The sequence below is a fragment of the Antechinus flavipes genome, chromosome 2 (genome assembly GCF_016432865.1).
Source record: "Antechinus flavipes isolate AdamAnt ecotype Samford, QLD, Australia chromosome 2, AdamAnt_v2, whole genome shotgun sequence".
Classification (NCBI taxonomy): domain Eukaryota; kingdom Metazoa; phylum Chordata; class Mammalia; order Dasyuromorphia; family Dasyuridae; genus Antechinus; species Antechinus flavipes.
Window position 1 is genome coordinate 167,997,514 of NC_067399.1, and position 22,275 is coordinate 168,019,788.

The following is a 22,275-nucleotide window of genomic DNA, read 5'->3' on the forward strand; positions in this document are numbered from 1 at the left end:
TCAAGATATCTGATTATGGGTTCCTGGCATTTAATCTAGATATTTCCCTTGTTGTTACTGCTTTGTATGAAAATAAAGACCCATCTTTTCAGTACTAACATTTCATTCATATTTTAGAGAACTACTAAATCAATGAGAACATACATCCGTTTCAGTGTCTGAGTATCATGTCTATTAATGTAACCTGTATAGATTTGATCTTTCAAGACTTAGATTCTATTTGATAGATCCCTGCATGGGACTTTTTTTAATCACTGAGGAAGTTATTTTAATATCTTCTCTATTCTAGACAATGTCTATGCCTTTGTGAATTCATTAGACTATAAGCCAATTGATGTAATCACTTCTTTCCATTTTGACTAAAAGAAGGCAAGATTATATATATATATATATATATATATATATATATATATATATGAATTATAATGTGCTGGGACTTTTGTGAGATATATAAAAAATAAGATCTGGTATCACCCCTCAAGGAATTTATAGTTCACACTAGGGAAAGGATGAATAATAGCACCACAAGGCTAGAACCAAGGTCTTTTGAACCTTTTGAACCTACAATACTCCTTTACTTGTGTTTCTTGTAATTAATCTAACTAACCATAGAATTCTATTCTACCCAAGTATTCTACTGTTGGTTGGGGAAGTGCCTATGCTCAAATATAAAACATCCGTAGGATATAAAGCATTTGCTAACTCAAGACTGATTGCTAAATAATTTTGCTTATCAATATGAATTCATAAAAAGAATCAAAGTGATAGATACTTCTAAAATATAAAGGCATATTTTTGAATTTTAAATCAACCTCATAAATAAAAAGACCTCATAAATAAGGAGGTGTAACTAAAAAGCAGTTCATTTGGGAGGGAAAAGATCTTGGGGGTTTTAGTGAACTTCAAGATCAACAATGATATGATAGTCAATGAAACTATCTTAGACTATGATAACAGAGGCATAGTGTCCAGAGACATACAATGATACTGTACTCTACCTTGCTTAGAACAATTCAGGAATATTGTGTTTAGCTGTAAACATATTTTGTAATAGATACTGTTAAGTTGGGAATTGTCCAAAGGAGAATGAAAAATCTCAAGTTCATTTTATGTAAGGAATAGTTGAAAGGACTAAGAATATTTAGACAGAAAAAAAGAGGATTTACTTTGACAAGTGATAATAATAGTAATCTTCAAGCATAGGAAGGACTGACATTAGAAAGACAGATTAGACTTTAGACTTTCTCTGTTTGGACTATGAAGGCAGATATAAGAGTAAAGTATTGAAATTGAAAAGATAAATTTAGTTTTAATGTAAAGATATATATGCATATATATATGTGTATGTATATATATATATACATACACATATATATATGTGTGTGTGTGTATATATACACACACACACACACACACACACACACACACACACACATTAACAATGTAAATTAGATAGCTCGTACTGGTCCTATATCCCACAAAAGGCATCATATACTATAATGAACATATATTTTGATTGACCCGATTTCAGTCAATATGGAAGAAATGACCAGATCATAAGTGGAAATGACTGTTTTGTTGAAATTATGATTTGTTTAAATAGAGATCTTCATTTAAAGAATACATGATCATAGTCACAAAATTTTTTAGACTGAAGTTGCTGTTCAGGAAAGAATTTCACTATCTCTGAAGTTTCAAGTCTAAGAATGCCTGACACTGTCAATCAGTCAGTCAACAAAAGTGAACTATGCACCCATTATATGACAGGCATTGTCTTAAGTGCAGGGGATATGAAGAAACACAAAAGACAGTTCTTCCTTCTAAGAAACTCATGATCTAATGGGGAAGACAACTTGCAAATCAGAATTAACCAAATGGTAAAACATGTCCAAAAAAGACAGAAGAAAATAACTTTAAAAATCAGAGTTGGTCTAGTAAAAGCTAACTATTCTATGAGACAGCTAGGAAAAATATAAAAGAAACAAAATCAAAAGACTTTTTAAAAATCAAGAAAATGTGAATTATCTCACAGGAAAATCAACTGATCTGGAAAATAGATTGAGGAAATGGGAATTATCTCATTGTTTGAAAACCATAATCGACAAAAAGAGCCTACAAATTATATTTCAAAGAAAACTGCCTTGATATCTTAGAACTCGAGCGCAAGGTAGAAATCAAATTAATCCATCTATTCCTTTCTGAAAGAGAACCCAAAGTAAAAACTCCCAGGAATAGTAAAATCAAATCCCAGAGCTCCTATATTAAGGAGAAAATACTGAAAACAGAAAGAAATAATTCAAGAGGCAGAGCCAAGATGGCACAGTAAAGGCAGAAATTTGTCCAACCATTCTTCCAAACTGCTCCAAATTCCTTTAAATAATGAGCATCAGAACAGCCAAAATGGAGTAGGACATTTTCTAACTGAAGGCAATCTAAAAGCTTAGCACAGAAGTTTTGTGATATCACGGTGGAGTCCAGCATTTAGTCCTGGTGTAAGGCAAACCAGAGCAGCCCTGGACCCAATCTCAGCCCCTGTTCAGCCCCACTTCTGAATCAGTGGCAGTCCTGGTGGCTTCCAGATCTCTCAGCTCAGAGACATCAGAGGACCTGGAAGGACAGTAGAGAAGGTCTGGGAAACCAGAGTGAGAGCCTACCAGGCAATCCCAGCACAGACTCACCCCAATTCTGTCCTGGATCCCAGCTTCAGCAGGGCAGGACCTCTCCGCCCTGGAGACAAAAGGTCAGTGGAGAGGATCTGTGGCAACAACATGGGAGTCTGATGTGCAGTCCCAGTGCAGCCCTGGTCAAATCACTAGATCTTACAGTTATAGTGGGTCAGGGACACACAACAGCTCCAGGACAGAAAAGAGGACTTGTGGTCAAATTCCTAGAAGGATTTCTGAAAATAGCTGCACAAAACTCCTGGAACATGGAACAGTGCACTCTCCACCCTGGAAAATGAGCCCTACTTTAATATAGAATTAAAAGTAGAGTAATTGGTTAGGGAAATGAGCAGAAAACAAAAACATTCCTGACTATTGAAAGTTATTATGGTAACAAGAAGGATCAAAACACATACTCAGAAAATGATAACAAAGTCAAAATGACATCCAAAGTCTCCAAGAAAAATAACAATTGGGCTCAAGCCATGAAAGAGCTCAAAAGAGACTTTGAAAACCAAGTAAGAGAGATAGAGGAAAAATCAGGAAAAGAATTGAGAGAGATGTAAAAGGAAACACAGAAAGCTAATGAAAAGAATACCTTAAAAACCCAAATTGGAGATCTGGGAAAGGAGGTATGAAAGCTAACTGAGGAAAATAATTCCTTAAAAAATAGAACCAAGCAAATGAAAGCTAATGACTTTCTGAGAAATCAAGATACAATAAAACAAAACCAAAAAAGTGAAAAAAATAGAAAATAATTTGAAATATCTCACTAGAAAAACAACTGATTTGGAAAATAGATCCAGGATAGATAATTTTAAAATTATGCTCTACCTAAAAGTCATGATCAAAAAGAGAGCCTGGATATCATCTTTCAAGAAATTATCAAGGAAAACTGTTTTAATAGTCTAAAACCAGAGGGTAAAATAGAAATTGAAAAAAAAAAAAACATCACTGATCAATTCCTGAAAGAGATCCTAAAATAAAAACTCTTAGGAATATTATAACCAAATTCTGTAATTTCCAGGTCAAGGAGAAAATATAGCAAGAATCCAGAAACAAACCAAAAAGTATAATGGAATAATAGTCAGGATAACACAAGATTAAACAGCTTCTATATTAAAGGACTAGAAGTCTTGGAATATAACATTCCAGAGAGCAATAGGGTTAGGATTGCAATAAGAATCGCCTTCCCAGCAAAACTGAGGATAATCCTTCAGGGGAAAAGTAGACATTCAATGCAACAGAGGATTTTCAAGCATTCATAATGAAAAGACCAGAGCTGAATGGAAATTTTGCTTTTCAAATACAGGACTCTGGAGAAGCATAAGAAGGAAATCATGGAAAGTGATATCATAAGAGACTTAATAAGGTTTATCTGTTTACATTCCTACATGGAAATCTGGTATTTGTAACTCATTTGAATGTTCTCATTATTATGGCAATTAGAAGGAGTATATATAGACAAAGGGCATGAGTGTAAGTGAGGAAAAAAAAATCTGGAAAGTCTCCATGAATAAAATGAAATATAAGAAAATGAAATATACTTTATATAAAGTAATAGCACTGTTCTGAGATGATCAGCAATAAATGACTTTGTTATTTTCAGTAGTACAACTATCCATATCTACTCTGAAGGACTTATGATGAAAAAATCCTATTCATACATACAGATTGAATCTGAATAGAGATCAAAGTATTTTCTATTTCTCTCTATATATTTTAACTTAATTTTTCTTGAGGATTTTTATATTCATAAGGATGAGAGATCTAGGTTTTCTTTCACAACTTGACTTTTATGGAAATGTTTTGCCTAACTTCACATGGGGTTTCTTATTTGTGGGTGGGAATAAAGGAGAGAACCTAGAATTCAAAAATCTTAAATACAAATGTAAAAAAAAAATTTGTTTTGAATGTAATTGGGGAAAATGTTAAATAAAACAACCATTAAAAAAGAGAAAGAAATAATTCAAGTAAATCAAGTCAGGATCACACAAGTTTTAACAATTACAACTAGTTAGGAAGAAAAGACTTAGAATATTGTATGCTGGAAGGCAAAAGAGCTAGGATACAACTAAGAATAAACTACACAGTTAAACTGCATATAATTGTATGGAGAAAAAAATGGAGTTAATAAAAGAAAACTTTTAACATATTCTTCATGAAAAGACCAGAACTGAATTTTAAAAATTTGACATTACAATATAATATTCAAGAGAAGCATGAAAAAGATAAGCATGAATGAGAAACTGTAAGAAATTTAATCTGGTTAAACAATTTATATTCCTATGTGGGAAGATAAAACATGTAACCTTTCTGAACTTTATCATCATTAAGGCAGTTAGAAGTTTACTTGAACAGAGGGCATAAGTGTGAATCTATACTCTCTAACAAAAAATGAAAGATTGAAGAAGAATGATGCACTGGAAAGGGGGAAAAGATTAGGAAAAAACTATTTAACATAAAAGAAGTATACAAGGAAGAGTTTTTGTAATGAAAGGAAAATGATGGAACGTGGATGGAAATGTGAGGCATTTGAACCTCCCTTTCATCTGAACTAGTTCAAGATGGGAATAATACTATATACAAACAGTCAAGTATAGAAATTCATCTTAAGAAGGTAAACAGGAGGGGAAAGTGCTACTTCTTTGAAGGGAAGGTAGTAAAAGGAAGGACAAATTAATAAAGGTACTAGTTAGTCAGAAAACACACTTTTAAGGAGGAGACAAAAGTTTAAAAGAGAAGGAAAATAAATCAAAAAGAATAGGATAGAGAGGTTTCCTAAGTGTGAATGTGAATGGGGTGAACTCTCCCATGAAACAGAGGAGAATAGCAAATGGACTAAAAACTACAATTCAATAAAAAAATGTTTACAAGAAACACACTTGAAACAGAAAATACCAGGAACTAAAATAAGGTAGTAGAGTAGAATTTATTTTGCTTTAGCTTAAGTAAAAAAAAAGATAAGGGTAGCAATTATGATTGCAGACAAAGAAAAAGAAAAAGTAGACATGATTAAAAGAGATAATCAGGGACAATACATTTTGCTAAAAGGTTCCATAAACAGTGAATTGATATCAACACTAAACTCTTCTGTCCCAAAGGGCTTTGTAGTCAAAGTCTTGAAAGAAAAATTAATTGAGTTATAGGTATAGGAGGAAATAGACTATAACATTCTTCTAGTCAATTTACCCTTTTAAACATGGATAAAACTAATTATAAAATAAGCAAGAAAAAAGTTAAGGAGATGAGTACAATTTTAGAAAAGTTAGATATGCTAGAAGTATGAAAAATATCAAATGGAAATAGATAAATCACTTCACTTTGTATCTGCTGCCTTGCCCAGTTTCAACAAGACAATTCTCAGAATGATCTCATCACTTCTAAACTCACCAACATGTTGCTAATTCAAGTCTTGGTGGATATCACCCCACATTTGGAAGATTGGAGAGCAGAGTATCAAACTCCGCCCCATGCCTGCCTTTTTAAAGGGCAAAGACTAGACTCACTTTACTCTACATCAGCTTCGCAATTTCCTATCAACTCCATTGAACAAGACACCTCATCCTCCCCCCACTTTCCTAATGTTCCATTTCAGGCCACATTCTGATTTTCTGCTTCTTTTTACATATTGCCTTTCTTTTTAGATTTTCCTAATTATATTTTAAGTGCTTAGCACAATGTCTAGCATGATAGTCATTAATAAATAATTATTGGAACGGATTTAAGTCGGAAGGAATATGTCTTTTGTGGTAGTATATAATATCTTCACAAATACTTGACCATATATTTAGATATAAAAATCTCACAAATTTAAAAAAGCAAAAATATTAAGTGCATCCTCTGGCGGCCATCATGTAATAAAAATTATAAGCAATAAAGGTCCTTTGAAGTATAGGTTAAAAATTAATTGGAAACTACGTAATCTAATCCTAAAAATGAATGGGTCAAAAAACTAATTATATGAACAATCAATAATTTCATCAAAGACAATTGGCAAAATTTGTGAGTTGCAGCTAAAGCAATTTTAGGGAGGAATTTATGTCACTAACACATTAATAATTAAGCATGCGAAACAAAACAAATAAAACCTGGAAAAGTAACAAATTAAAATTGCCCAATTAAACATGAAAATAGATATTCTGAAAATCAAAGTAGACTCATTAAATTGAAAATTAAAAAGAAAACAACCTATTGAACTAATAAATAAAACTAGGAACTGCTTTTACTTTAAAAAATGAAATAGATAAGCCACTGGCTAATTCAATTAAAAAGAAGAAAAAAGGAAATCACCAGTATGAAAAATGAAAATGTGCAATGCACAACCAATGACAACCAAATTAAAACAATCATTAGAAGGTATTTTCTCCAATTAAATACCAAAACTGACCATCTAAATGAAATAGATATACATTTACAAAAAATGTAAATTTCTCAGGGTAACAGAAGTGGAAATAGAATAATTAAATAACATTTATCTTAGAAAAAAACTGAATAAGATGTAGATGAGCTTCCTAAAAGGAGAACCTTGCATATAATAAAAGAAATATTGTGCAAAGATCAACTTAACTCTTTTTGGAATACAACGATCCAAGGCAATTCTGAAGGATTTATGATGAAAAATGCTATTCACTCGCATAGAAACTAATTATAGATCAACATACTTAAAATATTTTTTGTTTTTTTTTTCCCTATGTATCTGTGTGGGTTTTATGTTTACTTCTTTGTTTTTAAATGTTGTTGTTGTTTAGTTATTTCAGTTATGTCTCACTCTGTGACCCCCATTTATAATTTTCTTGACAAAGATACTGGAGTAGTTTGGTATTTCTTTTTTCAACTTACTTCAGAAATGAGGAAACTGAGGTAAATAGGGTTAAATGACTTTCCCAGGGCTATACATCTAGTAAATGTCTGAGACATATCTTTCTAACTGTAAGTCAGTTGCTCTATCCACTGAGTCACCTAATTATCCTCTTGCAACATGAGTAATATGGAAATATGTTTTTCATGGATATACATGTAAAATCTTTATCTAATTGCTTGCCATCTCAGGAAGGGAAGGGTAAAATGAAGGAAGGAGAGAATTTAGACTCAATTTTTTAAATGAATATATAAAATTGTTTCTACCTGTAATTTAAAAAATTAAATTTTCATATTTAAATATTTAGAGCAGATCTTTTGTGGCAAAAAAAAGTTGGAAACCGAACAGATGACTCTCAATTGGGGAATGACTTAAGTATTTTAGCATATTGGAATAATATTGTGCTAGAAGAAATGATGAAGGAGTAGTTTCATCAAAATGTGGGAAGATTTATGTGAACTGATACAGCAGAACCAAGAGACCAATAAACACAGTAATAGACACATTATAAAGGTAATCAAATGTTATAGTAACTCTGATCAATAAAATGATCCACCACAATTTCATGATATAAAATTGCTGTCCACCTCCATTTAGAGAACTGATGGACTCAAAGTTTAGATTGAAGTGTATTTTTCCTTTATTTTTCTTGTCTTTTTTTGAACATGGCTAAGGTAGAAATACATTTTGTATAACTATATATGTTATGCATGCATAAATATATATGCATACTCATATATACAATGTAAAAAAGATAATTTGGAATTGAAAATAAAACTAAAATTTTAAAAAAATGAAAAAAAAATTCCTCTTCCTCTTCTAATTTGTTTAACTTCCTTTAATACTTTGCTCCTCAGATTCTTTGGCCCACAAGTATTTTATTATTGAACTTTCATCTTCAAGGATTTCCAAGATTGTCTCCTTTCCTACATCATAGTTCTACTTTTGTATCTCCTTGATTAGGGACGTGGCTTTAATCTTTGTGTGTACACAATATTTATAGGTAAGAAACAATTAGATGATGTTGCAGAGGGCCCCACAAAAAGGTACCTTCTGTTTGCTAGAGATAATTTTACTTTGAGCACTTTCTGAAAAAATTGTTTTGAGTCCTACTTTAATTTAAAATTAAGATGCTGCTGTTTGCACTTTAAGACTTTTGCATTACAGTATGCCTTTTAAAGATACAAGGGATGGCCTAGTTTGGATAATAGCAGTTTGTAAGAAGACATCATAACTTCAGCTATTTCTTTTTAACTACTTGTTTTTAAGTTCTGTTTTTCTCATGGTTCCCCAAAAGGCCTCATTTTTGCAAGTAACATAGCTGTTCTCTTTGCACATTGTCCAATTGCAGTTAGTAAATTACTTTGAAGGCTTTAAGTACTTACTACTCCTCTTTATGAGAAAGTCTATATAGTCCCACCTGTGACCAATGACTAAAGTTTTTCAAGGAAGGTGAAATCCACAGTGTCAGACACTGAATACCATATACACTGAGTCCATTATCTAATAGATTCTTATTCCTCCGGCAATCCGCATTTGCCCCAAAAATAGGTATGTGGAAAGCAGGGGATCATTGACAGTTAGAGGTCAAGCCCCATAAATATTAAGAGCTAAAGTTATATCCTGCAGGCATCTTTCACACTGGAATGATGGAGTTACTCATTTATTGTTAACATCTTTCAAACTGGCAACAGTAAGCATTCAAACTAAACAGGATTAAGGACAAATGAAATTGCTTCTTTTTTAAATGGAGTCTTGCAGATACAGCATTTTACAGATCCCAAGTGCTCTCGCTCTCTCTCGCTCTCTCTCTCTCTCTCTCTCTCTCTCTCTCTCTCTCTCTCTCTCTCTCTCTCTCTCTCTCTCTCTCTCTCTCTCTCTCTCTCTCTCTCTCTCTCTCTCTCTCTCTCTCTCTCTATGTGTGTGTGTGTGTGTGTATGTGTGTGTCTGTCTGTCTCTCTGTCTCTGTCTGTCTCTGTCTCTCTGTTTTTGTCTTTCTCTGTCTTTCTCTCTTTGTCCCTCTGTCTCTCTGTCTCTCTCGCTCTGTGTTTCTCTTTCTGTATGTGTCTGTGTATGTTTGTCTCTCTGTCTGTTTCTGTCTCTGTTTCTCTGTCTCTCTCTGTTTCTGTCTTTCTCTGTCTTTATCTCTCTCTCTCTCTCTGTCCCTCTGTCTCTCTGTCTCTGTGTGTGTGTCTGTCTCTCTGTCTTTGTCTCTCTGTCTCTCTTTCTCTGACTCTCTGTCTCTCTGTGTCTCTCTATATCTGTCTTTCTGTCCCTCTCCCCTGTTCTCCCTTTCGCCTAATATATAATTATTTATAAAACATATGCACAAACATATTTGTGTGTGTTTATATATGCATGTACACACACACATATCACAGAGACAGCATTGTGACAGTGACCTTGATAAAACTGCTGAAATGCCATTTACTTAGGCAAAGGGGACATTTTTTCCCCAAACAAAGTAAGTAATGGCTTTGATAACAAATTATGTTAAGTAGACAGAGTGGTAATGTGAGGGGGAGAAAATATTGAGCCATCCCTATTGATAATGAAACTTTGAAGAGTATGACTGTACAAATATTCCATGGGGCTGGCAGCTGTGCACACAACAAGAGCAAACACAGATTTTTAGGCTCTGTTGTTAGGAAAAGTCAGCTCTCATGAACCCAATTCAGCTGCATTTGGAAACAATCAACTTGAAAAGCGAAGGTTGATTCATTGTACGTGGCCTAGAATCAGCTTCTGGAAAACAGGTGCAGAGAGAGCCATCCAAGACTTGGAAAGATGATAACCCTCTTGAGGGCACATTTCTTCCTGCCCTGAGACTTGTCCTTAATGGAAATTTGTATGTTGTCAATTAATAAGCTAATTTCAATTCCTTTCTTCACTGCAAGGAAGTGCCTGTTCATTAATTGAATAAACTCACAGCTGCCCAACTTGTCAAATGGGAAATTTTCTGTTTTGCACATTATCTCCCTAAAATAACCTTTGAAATTAGCAATGAGAAAGCAAGGCAAGTTTGGAGCTATATAGAGACAATTTCTTAGCAAGGCTGCTTTATGCATGTGGGAAAAGAGGGCCAATGCAAACAAAAATGGATCGAGTCATATTTCTTTTTTCCTAAGTTATTCTTTGGTTAAAAGTTAGTCATCTGGGGAAACTATTGGAACCCTTTGAAGTCCCTCAAATACTGTTTAGTAAATCACTGCTTCACCTAGTACTCCAGTGACCCCCTCCCTCTCCACCCTAACTACTGTGTAGGATGGAATTTATTTCTGGAAGAATTTGTTTTCAAATGTATTTTGTGTCAAGTTTCTTCCCTTCATTATATCAGCATAGCAATCAAAGAGAATTATTTTACAATTCTCTTTTAAAAGTTATTCTTATTATGTATTGCAATTCTTTTCTTGCTCTTATCCATTTACCACTATTTCTTTTCCGTATAATGTTAAGAGCTTGAATAAAAAACATGACAAATCTGCTTTCTATTCAACCTGATGTATGCTGGAACACTTGAAAGGTACTGCAGTGTCTATACCAGAACACAACTTCTGTTTTCATTGTAGAATATTACCACTGACATTAGGCATGAATCCTACCACCTTTCCAATTGATTTGAAAATGCTATTGTCTCTCTTTGTCATGGTCATCAAGAATTTTTTGCTGAATGTAAGTCACATTTCTTTCTTTTTTTGGAGGAGAGAGAGACAGAGAGACAGAGAGACACAGAGACACAGAGAGACAGAGACAGAGAAAGAGAGACAGAAGAAAAAACAGAGACACAAAAAGAAACAAATAGAAATAGAGACAAAGGCCAACAGAGACCAAGAGAGATAGACAGAATCTGAGATAGAAAGATAGACAGAAGGAGAAAGCAAGAAACACAGCAACAGAAACACAGATAAAAATAGACATGAAAGACAGAGAGGAGGAGAGGGAGACAGTGCTGTTCCTTAAATAAGACATTACATGTCCCAGCTCTGGACATTTTCTCTGGTGTTTCCCATGCCTGAAATTCTCTCCCTTTTCATTTTTGCCATTCTACTTACCCGCTTTCTAATCCCAGCTAAAATCCCACCTCCTACAGGAAGCCTTTCCTAAATCCTATTAATTCTAGTGCCTCCCTTCTGCTGATTATTTTATTTATCCACTACATAGCTTGTTTTTACATAGTTATTTGCATGTTCTCTCACATTATATTGAGTTCTTCAAAAGCAGAGTGGTCTTTTACCTTTTTTTCTTATCTCTAGGACTTAGCACAGCTTCTGATACATAATAAATTATTTAATAAATAATATTGACATTATATGAATACAAGAATGCAAGATAATTCATGCTTTCAAAGAATTTACATTCTATAAAAAGGAAGACTATACTTCAAGGGGAGCCGAAAGAATATTATTTCAATAGAAAAGGCATGGTGTGGAGTGAGATACTGCTGAAGACCTAGGCACCTCCTGCAAGAATTGAGAGAAAGTAAGGAGGATTAGTGATGGTTGTTGGAAGAAAATAGAGGCACACGCTTTAAGGGATGTAGATGTTCACTGGTGACTCTGGGCCAAGAAGCTGCAAAGTGAGGATGGATGGTAAAAACAGTTTCCAAATAGAAATCAACAGAATAAAATCTTGACTCTCCCATTAAGTGGCTATGTGATTATATCAGTTTGCAATGGGCAGATTTCTAAGGTTACTGCCAACTATATAATGCTTATGATATTATCTATTCCTGAGCTGCAGAAGCATGTATTTTTTTTTTCCCTATTGGCACATTTTCTCTAATAAAAGGATTGGAACCTCTTGGGAGAACATACCAGTTAACAAAGATCAGGTGACTGAATCAAAGTTAGGAGATGAAACTGGAAAGCAAAGAAATGCATTAAATGCTAAGGAAACTGCTTATAGCAACTTCATCTTCCAAGGGTACCAATTTAATTTTTATAACTTTTCAGAGATGCTTAAAATACATAGTCCATCAGTTACATTATGAAGCACCTTAGGATAGAAAGGCACAGAGAAGCTGGAGGTAGGGCATCTACGAGAATATTTGCTATATAGCTGGCAGAATTTGTTATCAGCATGAGAAGACATTCCCTGTTCAAGGTCAGGACACAAGGGCAGATGACCAATACTTTTACAAATGTGAAAGGGGTCCCTTTAGACAAAACTGTAGGGTTGAGATAACCATTTAGACCAGATGGCATGTTTCTGTTGTCCAAGGACAAATAGTTGTTATGGCTGGGTATTAGACTATTGGAATTTTACTGTGTCTTTGAATAGTTATTATACTATGTTTCTTCTTTAATAGTGATTGGGGACTTTTTCTAATTAGATATCAAATGTGGTTGAGTTGGGAGGTGCTTCCAATATAATTAGGTCATATAAATACTGTAATATGATTATAGTTTTGAATTTCTCCACACAACCCCATTCCCTCACTTCCACTCAATCCCTCAAATATTTAACCTCTATCTACCTCACTTTCCACATGTAAAATGGAGAAATAATAACACCTATTAGAGTTGCTTAAAGGATAAAGAAAAATATTTTATTTTAGGCACTTCATAAACCACAGAGTGTTAAATAAATGTCAGTTATTATTATTGTTGCTGTCACCAATTGGACAAATATATTTTTGAGAAAATCTTGAATATTTACATTTGTTTGGATTATATTTTAGATGCAGAAGTTTTTAAACCAAGGCTTGTGAAGGTAAAAAAGAAAGTTCTAATAAATATACTTTAATATAATTGATTTTCTTAGAAATCTTATGTATTTTATTTTAAGCATTTAAAAACATAATTATGGGGATGGAGCCATGAATTTCATCAGACTGTCAAAAGTTTTAGGACTCAAGAAAAGGTTCGGAACTCTTGATGAAGAGTTTAGAGACTGCCTTTATATTTTATAGATGAGTAGGTTATTTATGAGAGAAATATTTAATAATTTTAGATCAGGAGGGGAGCATTTAATGCCCAGGAACAGTATTTTACTAAATGATATAAAAGCACATTAAAAGTATTGTATAGCTAGAGAATCTAACAAGATTCATATAAATAATAATTAATATGCATATTATGCTTTTTAAGTTTATGAAGAACATTTCTTTTTTCATGAGGAAATTTTTATTGAAATATACATATTGAAATTATTACAACAGAGTCTTCAGGCAGCTAATCAAATATATTATGTAAAAATTTCAGAAAATAAAAGAAAGAGACTTCAAATATAACCAAATTCTTCTGGAAAGTTTTAGTGATGTTACAAAACAATTCTTCCAATTTGGGATGTTTCTTTTTTTCCTTTGAATTAACTTTAAATCTACTTTCTTCAACTTCTATTTATATTTTTCCTTAATTTCTTTATCTTCAATGGAATGCCTTCTCTTACATTACTCAGAAGGAAATTGCTATTGGGTGCCACTCAAGTATGAAGAATATTTCTTACAAAGTACCATGAAAGAAGGAGCCTGAGTACTATTCTTTTTTTTACAGATAAATAAATATGAGAAGGTAAAGAAACTGAACTTAGATTAAGAAAGATAGTAATTGTTAACGTTGAGATATGAAAGCCAGATCTTTTTTGTTTCTGGTCCTGTATTCTTTTCATAACCACATTATCTCTTACAGACCACTTTCTTTACTTGGAAAGAATTGAGGAGAGAATTGTACACAAAAAATTCTATTCCGGAAATTGCCATTAAAGAATCATACACAGCTTTAATGTTGGAAAGGCACCTTAGAGGCCCAGAGAATTCAAATGTCATGAACCCAAACCTAAGATCACCTAGATTGTTAAATATAACAAAATGGGAGGCTAACCCAGCTTCCCTATTTCTTCCTTTGGGTCTCAACTTGAGACTTAATGTTTTCATTAATTACAATAATAATTTAATAATTACTTAACCTCTAATGATTAGGTAATGTTCATTTGGAAGATACGCTGTGATGAAACAAGCAATCTAGACAAACAAAATTCTTGATATTCCTCAGGAACACATCACCAGGGTTCAACAGGAATCACCTGAAAGGAATTATTTTTTATATTTCAAATTTATTATGTAATTTAGCTTTACTTTCTTCTATTTAGAATGGCCACTTTTTGCTATTCAGTCACTTTTGTATGGGTTTTGCTGAATTTATTAACAAACATGCACTAGTGGGTACTCTGGGAATATTTATATATGTTGGTAGACCAAAGAAAAAGGATGATCTGGACCAGCTCTCAAGGCCCTTGCCTTCTCTCTGAGGCTGTGCTTAAAAATGTAATATATTCAAATATATTCTCAAAACATGGCGTTTTTCTCTAGGAAAGAATATTTGTGAAAATTCTGGTGATTAATGGAAGGTAAGTTTAGAAAACATAAAGAAAGCTAGAAATCTCTCCCAACTTTGCAAACATCAATGATTTTTTTTGTTTGTTTGCTTTTTTTGAAATTTTCTATACTATGTTCACTGACAAAGTTGTAGAGCAAAATGGCCTTCAGTGATATTTTAATGTCAGGAAGCACACCAGGCTCATTTCCCAGTAAATATGAAAATGAATTCTAAGCTTGCTCAGGAAGCCTGGTGTTGGCAATTTGTTTTTTGAAATGGATAACAAGACCTTGAAAGTCAAGCTCTGTAGTTTGTCCTGGGATTTCTTAAAAAATATAAAGAAAAAAAAATTGACATCTATCTTTATATCAATATATGTATTAATTTACATTAATATGTTTATATTAATGTGTTATCAATATGTATATATACTATATAAAATATATAAATGTTATATATTATACATATAAATAGTAAATTGGTATGCACAATTATCATAGTTATAATAATGTGATATTATCATAGATATACAGATTTCAATTGGTGATAATATTTTAATTTGGTACAAAGGTAAAAAAGGGTTGTGACATAAATTTTTGCATTGACCATATAGAGCATATTATTCAAAATGTCATCTTAAACTGTCAAGCCCAGTAAGCAGGCCTGTTCTGGCTCAATGTAGGATGTTTCCATATGACTGATAAAGCTTCTGCTCAGCTTCTATATTCTGCTGCTGTATGGCACAGATTCAGTGGAAGTAAGGTTGGGCGATTTTCAAATCATATCATTGCTGGTAGGTTTTACTGTCACCTAGGGCCTGTCATTAAAATTAATCCAAGCTCAAGAGCATGGAGTGACCCTGAACATGTACTATCAGAGGCAGAAGGCACTAAAGACTGAGGAGCAGCTGTGGGCTACTGAACAAAAGATTGTTTTGTGGACACGTGGGGTTAGAGGTGAGGGGAAAATAATTGGAAGAGTGATTTGATAGTGTTAGATAATTCTGATTAAACCAGACAGTGATTCCCTCTTTCCTTTCCCCTTCCTGAAAAGTTACTTAGACACTGATGAAAATAGGAGGCAGGGGCAGCCCTAGGCAATGTTGTGAAGGTGACAAAGTCTATCTTTTTTGATTCTAGTCCCTCCTTTCTTTCCTTGATAGAAGAGCCAGCCCCCTCTCCCATTTCAGGGCTTTTATCTTTTCTCCCTCCTTGCCCTTATGCTTTCTCCCCCCTCCCCATCATAGGATCAAAGATGCAAAATTGGTCTTCTGAGGCCATCTAAACTCTTTATTTGACAAATGTTTCATACCTTGTCTGATTACATATGTAATAAAAACCAGAGGTGGACTTATGAACACATTGACCACATCAAGACCTCTTCTCAAGAAAGGAGTCATTTATTTTTGTTTTTTCAATTGTGTTCAACCCAGTATGTCTCCATGGACTTTTGTCCATGGCTTGGTTTTTCTCTACTTTTTGGGTGGAGATGGGAGAGATACAATCTATACACTTGATTAGTAAATACAACTAATACATAAAATAATTTGAATCCATTTCAATCAGTTGACAAGCATTTATTATGAACATACTATGTGGTCTGCCCTGGGGGAATAAAGGGAAAGGTGAAACAGTTCCTTCCCTCAAAAAGCTGATAATCTAATGAGGGCAGAGGACATTGTGTATGCTTATGTAAAGGTATGAATGTGTATTTACACACACATATATATATTATACAATATGTACATATGTGTATAGAATATATAGAATATATACATGTATATAGATATATAGATAGATTGATGAATATAGATAAAAATTGATTATAAAATAATTTAGAGGAAAGGCACTGGGAGTGATCAAGAAAAACTTTATATATAGACTGGAACTTGAGCTTTAAGGAAAGTAAGATATTCTAAGATGCAGGGGTGAGGAAGGAGTGCCATCCAGATATGGGAGACAGTCAGTGCAAAGGCTCAGAGATGGAAGAAAGGGTGTCATGAATGAGAAACAGTAGAAAGGTCAGTTATTCTGTATTATATTGTGTGTGAAAGGGAGTAATGTGGAATTACGCTTGACAGGTAGAATAGGGCCTGGTTATGACTTTAAATGCCAAACAGAAGAGTTGAGATTTGACTCCATAGATAATAGGAAGCTGCTGGAATTTATTATATGGAGGACTGACATGGCCAGACTCACCAAAACTTTCCTCAAGGGAAAACACTTTGGCAGGAAGGACAAGAGTGAGAAGAAACTTGAGACAGACAGAATAATGATGCCCTAAAAAAATGATGGCCTAAACCAAGGCTTCGAAAATTTTTTCCACCTGTGACCCCTTTTTGCCTCAGAAACTTTTATGTGGTACTCCAGAAATATAGGCATATAAAATAGATACACAAATCAAACATTTACTGATAATAAATCATAATTTTGCGATCCATACATTTAGTTATGTGATCTCATATGGGGTCACAAAACAAACCACAGTTTAAGATGCTTTAGCCTAAAGTAGGGTGGAGGCTTTGTGCTTAGAAAGGGAAAGGGGAAGACAGGGAAATAGAAATGGTGAGTTTGGCAATTGATTGGAAATATAGGATGAGAGTGAGAGGTTGGGGATGATACTAAAATTGGAAATGTGGGTAACTGGAAGGATGGAGGTGGCCAATGCAGAAATAAGTTTGGAGGAATGATGGATTTTTGGAGAAATATAATGAGTTTTGTTTTGGATTTTTCAAGAGTGAGATGCTTATGTAAAATTTTCGGTTTAAGACATTAAGCAGTCAGCTGGTAATGCAAATCTGGAGATCAGGACATTTGGAAGCAAGTCAGGGATAATTTTTAAAAAGAATGGAGTTTTAGGTCCTCTGAAATAATATTCTGCAGGCAGATGTCTGCTTTGCTTATGCATAAGATCAGGAACCTTCCCCTCAGGGGGGAAAATTTATGCCAGGTTTTGTTTTGGAGTTACCTGCATTTTTGTGACTGTAGCTATCTTGTTTCATAAATGTTTTGGGATCTCTGTAGAGGAAGGCCTGAATCATGTAAACTAAACCTTTCTTTTTTTATTCTGATGCATCCATGATTTTCTTTTGCCGATGCAAACCCCAAGCCCTCTGGGACTTTTATGTCTTATGTAACTGCTGTCATGACTTGTTTAAAGAAGAAAGGGAATGATGTAAACAGCCACTTGTCCCTTTTCATCTTATCTCACCCTTCTTCAGCCTTGTTTTTGCCACCACTTCTCATCCTGTTTGGTGTTTGCCAAGATGGTCTTGGCAGTTCAGTTAAGTGCAGCAATCGCTTTCATGAATTTCATTAGAAATCATAATGAAATCTTCACAATCGACATCCTTCAGAATCCTGTGCATTCAAAAAATGAAAGCTGTGTATGTCATTTAGACTGTCATTTGAAAACTCCTCTCAGTTTCTTTCTCTGAGGTTTTAGAGAGCTTGGCTACATGGTGACATACTTCAGGAGGTATTAGCTGATTTGAGCTGACATTAAGACTGAGTAAAAGAGAGCACAGAAGCCATTCCCTGCTAGGAGTAGTCTTTGATGTTCAATAGCCCACATAGGTAGTCAGAAAAGGAGATAGTTGGGTGATCTAGTGGCTAGACTCCTTAAATTGGAGTAAACATTTGAGTTCAAATTCTGCTTTGAATCCTATGTGATCCTGGGAAAAGTAGTTTTGGAAATAATAAGACCTACTTCATAAGGTAGTGGTGAGGATTTAATGAGATATCATACAAGACTTTGAAAGCCTTAAAATGTAAATGCTAGCATTTATTATCAAGATGTGTGGTGAGGCAGAAAGATCTGCATTCTAATCCTTGATCAGATAACCAGCTGAGTGACCTTAGATAAATCATTTCCCTTTGCCTTTTTGGGAATAAAAAGATGTATATATACCCTGTGTTCCACAAGTATTAGTTTAGTTTTAAGCTTTAGTAGAGTAATTAAGCCACTATGATAAAATATAACAATGTATATATGTATATAATGTATATATAGCTACTATCTATATTGCAGCTACTATGTGCCAGACTCTTTACTAAGTGTTTTACAAATATTTTCTTATCTGAACCTCACAAAAATGTTGCGCTATTTTAACCCTCATTTTATAAGATGAGGCAATTGGGGCTCAACTTTTTCTAGAATTACACAGGTAAAATAATAATAACAACTAACATTTATATAGTATTTACTATTTGCCAGACACTGTGCTCCATGTTTGACAATGATATCATTCTCATTACATTCTCATAACAGTCCTGAAAGGTAGATACTATCATTATCCCAATTTTATAGATGAGGAAACTAGCAAACAGAGGTTAAGTGACCAGGGTCACACTGCCAGTAAATGTCTGAAGCTGGATTGGAAGTCAGTTCTATTTGACTCTATTTCAAGGAATACACTTTGTGAACTTTTAGATGCTATTAAAAAAAAAAGAAGAAGAAGAAGAAGACCAAATATGTGATTTCTTTAGTACACAAAGCTTAGAGCAAAGAACTTCTCTATGAATTATAGAGAATTATTTGGGGCACTAAGGTTAAATGACTTAGACAGGGTCACACAATAAATATGTGACAGAGGAGAGAGATTAATCTAACAACAAATAAATGCCAAAATGACAAGATCTCAGAGCAAACAGTAAACTGCTGGACAGAAACCCAAGTTCTATGCTATCATTTCTTTTCTTCTACTTACTTCTTTTTGGGCAGGTCACTTTGCCTAAGCGGTGTGGGCCTGGGAGGGACTCAGTTTATCTATAGGTATTAGAAGAGATTATAGTCCATTTAGTCCAATACCCATTTTACAGATGAGGGAACTACTAGAGAAGTTTTGTTTTGTGTAATTTCAAGATCACATACCTAGTTATGCTGAGGTGGGACTCCAATTATATCATGGATTATGGCAGGACACTGGACAGAAATCAGAAGGCCTGAATTCAAATGTCAATTCAAGTTACTTTCTGTCTGTGTGATCTTAACCTCTCAGGGTATCAGTTCCTTATCTGTAAAATGAAACTATGTGACCTATAAAGTTTCTGGCTCTAAATCCATGATCCTTATCAGTAAGTTTGATTTCAGATTTAAAATACTTTATTTTTATAGATTCAATTTGTGATTTATTTGAACTTAAAAATCCCTCTAGATTCATAGCAGTGATCCAATGATTCTGCAGTGTGAAATTTTAGGGTTGAATAATTGCCAATAACTTATTTATCCTTTTCATGCGGCACATGAAACTAGACTTCATAAAAAGATAGACTAGGAAATTCTGGGAGTCAGGGAAATGAAAACATGCTTCATCTCTATATTATTCAAAATCTCTGCTTTGATCTGAACAATGAAATTAGAGCTAGAAAGAACCTCTGAAATCATCTTATCCACCCCATCTTATTACTACAGATAAGGAAACTGAGGTCCCATGAAGAAAAATGAAGTGTTTGAGGTCACACAAAGCAAATCTCAGAGCATGAGGGAAAATGTTGGCATATTTCATGACTTTAGAAATATGATTCTAGAGCATTAGCCCCTTAGAGACTATACCCTTTAGGTCTCAAGGACATTTCTTGGACTTTGAGCTGTCTGAGGATGAATGAAGGTAGAGCAGTGGATGGCACAGCCATTTTTAAGAATTTGAAGATCTACTGTGCAGAAGAAGGATTCAATCTGTTCTGCTTGGCCCCAGAGGGTGAATCACTTGCAACAATAGGTCAGAAGTTTCAGAGATTTAGGTTTGTCATCAGGTTCCTAACAACAATAGCCCTAAAGTGGGCTGGGAAGATAGAACATTTTCCTTCAATGAAATAACTCCTAGAAAAGGCTAAAACAACAGTGTTTTAGATAGGTTTCATAAGGAACTCTTGGTGTGTTGGGGGGGAGTATTAGATTGGCAAAATGGCCTCTGAAATCCCTCTCAACTCTGAGATTCTGATTCTTCACAGTTTTAACTAGCCAGTCTTATTAATGACTTGGAACACTTGTCAAAGCTGTTTGTTTTGCAATCAGTCTCAAAAGTTCACATTGTCAAACAAAAGAAGATGATTGGCAAATCCATACAAAGCAAATCAGCCTTTAAAGAAACAGTTAAGCTAAAAGCTCAGGATGAATAGAGATCTGTTTTCTTGCCTTTTGATGTTTGTCTTATCCCAGCATGTTTAGCAGTTGGCCCACCAGAGAATAATAGGGCAAGTGAGTTTATGGATGGCACACACAAAATATCCCCAAAGGGGAAACCATCATTTTAAAAATGAGTCTCTTGCAAGGAGGATGAAAAGGGAAATGGAACAGAAGGCACAATTCATCCTGTCAGTTTTACCTTTATGCTAAGAATGTGAATTGGTAAAAAATGTAATCTCATCCTCCCCCACCCTCTTCCTTCCCTGAATGCCATGCCTCAAGGTATTTCACAAAGGCAAGCAAGTGGTGGAACTAATAAGGCTATGAGCCTCTAATTCCAAGAGAATGAAGTGTTTTGTTAGATGGTTGCCATATCTGTGCTTTGCTGCTTCATAGTGAGCATAACAATACAACAGGAAAGAAAGACCACAGATAGAAGGTAGCAAAAGCACTATCATGTATTAAGATGCGTTTTCCCCCCTCCATTTGAAAGCAATCAGCATTTATGTTGGGCCTATCATCCCAGGACTTGTTTTGTGGCAGATTTCTCTCGTTAAGCATTATTGGGGCTATTCAATTTCTTTTCCAGGTGCTCTCATGTCATTGACTTATATTGCAGGAATGTGATGAGAAGTGCAGGTGGGTGGTGGAAATGATTTTCTGGTTCCTACCCTTTTGACATGCATTTACAGCTAAAGGCAGCAGCCTGAATGGCAATATTTGGATGTTGGGGTGTGGGGGGGGGTGTGTGTGTGTGGGGGGGGGAGGTTGTTTTGTTTTGTTCTTTTTTTTAAGACTGCAAGATATGCTGCCTGTAAAAAGTATCCTGGTATATGCCATTCTGGAGCTATGTCTTACCATGAAGGTCTTAAACAAGTGGCAAAATCTTACTTGGAACTATGATACTGCAGTGAGGATGGGATTGAATTCATATCTACTAGTATAGGATAAAGTTATTGGGCACTTGGGATTAAGCTTTAAGATCAGATTATTTAGGGTATTAGGAAGATAGAAAAAGTATCCATGAATTTTTAAAGAATTCAGTGTCTTAGGCAGCATCTGGCTTTGTTACTGTTTGCTTGGATAACTTTGATGCTGTGGATACATGCACTATATGGGGTTCTACAGTTCTACTTCTTGCTCTTTTGCCAGCCTAGACTTCTCTTAAGATCATCTTTTCTAAGTAGAGTCTGGATAAGTAATGAGGCAGACAAAAGTTAAGCATGCTTACCATCAGCCCATTTGCAAAATCTCACTAAGTTCTAGTATAATGGTTGAATAACTATTCTACTAACCTATTAGACATACA